We start from the raw sequence: 3,344 nt of genomic DNA on the forward strand, positions 1-3,344 counted from the left end.
ATCCCGGATTAGTTTCAAATGTTGATATTGATGACATATGTGAGTATCAGTCAGATTGTTCATTTGATTCCTATCCAGTTATGCAAAGGGATACACAGTTTGAAGGAATGTGTGATCCTTTTCCCCAAGTTGAATATGAAGCCTTCATATTCAAAAATGATAGCATGCATGAGTCATTAAATAAAGAGAGTTTTCAGTTTCAGTCCGATATGTTTAAGCATGCTGATAAGAACTTTCGTAATGAGCAAATGGTTGAGGACGAAGTAAGTTTTTATATGCATTATGAAAGTAAGAGTGATGATTTTGTTTTTCCAAGTGATTTTTTATATAATGATAATATGATTGGTGAAACTGATAGGAGAAGAAATTTCAGTTTACCTCATGAAAGTTCAGATGAGAATCATGTTTATGATAGAGGTAAACAATTTTGTTGAAGTTCGGTGGCCCGGGGTCATCATTTGTAAATAGTAGAAGTAGTTGTTTCCTTTCTTTTAGTAAGCTATTCGAGAGAAGTTTTGTAGTTTTAGGTATGTGGTTTGCTTCTCCCAGAGATCTGGAATCTTACCATGCCCACAAGGGACATGCTTCCCTAGACAGAGCCACTATTGGCACTCAAAATTGCATTCCCATTTTGAGCATCCATTTGAAATTTTGAGAAAGTCAAGCCCTATGAATGCCCATAATTGAATGTGCACTCGGCTGTCCATTTGAGATCCTTAAGGTGTTCAATGTTTCTGACACTTTTCATTTAGTTTGCCTAAGCCTTCCATGATGATAATTTGTCATTCTGAGTTATATGACAAAGTCTTATTTTGAACAAATCCTAAATCTGCTGTCTACCCCATTTAATATGCAGAATTCAGTCAAGAACCTATTACTTTATACAAATCCACCACGTCCTTTGAAATCCTTTAGCCCCTTCTCATTTTCTTGCTTAGGGCATGCCTTTTTAAACCTTAGGCAAACTTGAAATAATGTTTTGATTAAATTTGTTTTAAGTTTAAGGTAATCAAGGTTTAACGTTTTTAAATCCAAAAAGTTGCTTTTCAAACTTACAATGCAAGTCTCGACGATTGAAGATCTTGTTCAGATCGACGGAGGGCGCTGGCCAACATTTTCAAAATGCGAGGAAGTTACAAAATGCAAGCAAGCGCATAAGTGACATTTGTCCCTTATGAAGACACAAGGAGATGTTCGTACGAGTGAAGAGAACAAGTTATGAACATCGTCGATCTATGTGAGATCCACGAATGAGGCATACCCGCATTTTCAAGATGAGAGGTAGATAAATATTGCGGGCATGCCACTTTGCAATGTGTGGCACAGTGGGACCAAGCGAGGAAGTAACGATGTCATGGGCGTCGAAGTTTTGAATGCCGCGGTCAGGTTTGTTAGAACACATGCAATAAAAGGTTTTTTCTCATTGGTCAGGATCATTTTGATGGGCCACCTATTATTGAAATTCTAAATCACTGTCAATCTAAGCCAGCATCAAGGGCTAGTGTTTGCCCGCATTGTTTTATCTCCGTATGATTTTATAATGCAGGTAAAAGAATTGTGGACCCGTATCGCAATTAACCAAATCATGCCATATTGAAGTGTCACATGTTTTGTGATAAAAGAATAGTGCAATGGTTATTCAAGAATTTTTTCATCAACTGTTGATCTTCTTTAGATTGACGGAGGGTGCTAGCCCTCTATATCAACATGCTCGCAAGATAAGAAGTGCGGGAGTGCGCACGCCTGGCATGTGGGGCGGACTCAGGTCGTTGATTCAATTTAGATCTACGGTTCTTGCGTGTTTGCATTTCTTAGAAGCAAGAAGCGCCCACTAAAAGATAAATTGCACACATGGCTAATTATGATTGGGTTATTTCGAACCAGCTTGCATAGTGGATTTCGAAGCTGTCATGCTCATAGTTTCAACTTATAAGATCTTCAAGATCGACGGTGCATATTTTACTATTGAAGGTGGTATCATTATGCATATTAATGAGATGTGAAAACCTTTTCGTGTGAAAGTAAAGAACAGGGTGTAACAAGTGAGATTTTCCCATATCAACTTGTGCGAGTAGAAATTCGTGAGTCATCTCTCAACAGAAAAAATTACTGCTGGGATTGAGATAAATTTGGCACGAGTGTCAAGTAGTTGGCTCAAGGATAAAATGGAGAAGTTACAGAGATAAAAGAAATGGCTTTAGGTAAGTTTGTATACCATAGTCTCTGCATTTTTCAGTCCTGGTGATTTATTCAAAAGATGTTTCTAAAGATTTCACTAAGTCTGAGGGTATGCATAGTGGAAGGATTGTTCATTAAGAGTAGTTGGTTCTAGGACACTGATACTTTGAAAAATGATTTATTTATTTTTAGAGGATGGTTTAGAAAAGGAAAATGGTTAGCTTCGTATGCCTGTGTATGGTTTTTTAATAGAGGAAATCTAGTAATCAGGTGTCATAGTCAAGTCACCAAGGTGGTAAGAAGAACAAGGAATAAACTTTGTAAGCTAACAACCTTTTCAACAGAAACATCATCTTTTAAAAAAAATTTCAAAGCATCTTAGTTTGATGCCAGGGTAGCAGAAATATTTGAGACCCTGTACATAGTTTTGGAAGAGGGTGAGGAAGATTTTATACCCTTGGGTATAGTCTTTTTCACTTTTTGTGTGTGTCCCCCCTTTTTGTGTCAGTAGATGGAAAATTTTGGCAAGAAGTTGGTTAAGGAAGCAGACGTGGTTGGGGATCAGAGCATCCCTATTTTGTTATTTTTAATAACCACATTGTTTTCTGGCTTCTGTAGTGCATGTTAAGTAATGATTCTATTATTTTTGAAGCCTGGCATGATCAGTAAAGAGTGGTAAGTAAAGATGATTCTCATTCAGTAGTCATCTTGACAAAACCCATGGGCCTAGGTTGGTGCATATTTTTCAGAGTTGATTTTTTCATTGATAGGGCAGTCTTAACAATTGTGCACACAACAAATCAATGGTAGAGCCAAATCAGAAAAAAGTGGTAACAGAAAAGGAGCTTACAGGAGAATTTTTGATCTACATGATGTTCTATTAATCATTTTTCTTCTTTCTTCCGTTACAAACTTGTGATATCTTTTGTAAGGGACACTTGTTAGTTCTCTATGCCTAAAGCTTGTTGCATCTCACAGTATTTATGTGAGATCCCAGGGCTTGAGAAGGGGGGGTTTGGTTTTCTATTTTCTAGTTCTTAGAGCTCTGCTCAGGCTATGAAAGCCATACACCCAGCATATCTTGTATGAATAGCATATGGATTTTATAGATAGTTTTGATACAGTAGTGTGATCTTGGATCTTGTTTTATGCATTCCTAATGTATT

This window comes from Cupressus sempervirens, chromosome 10 (genome assembly GCF_028749045.1).
Source record: "Cupressus sempervirens isolate cs-2001-9-10 chromosome 10, ASM2874904v1, whole genome shotgun sequence".
NCBI classification, from domain to species: Eukaryota; Viridiplantae; Streptophyta; class Pinopsida; order Cupressales; family Cupressaceae; genus Cupressus; species Cupressus sempervirens.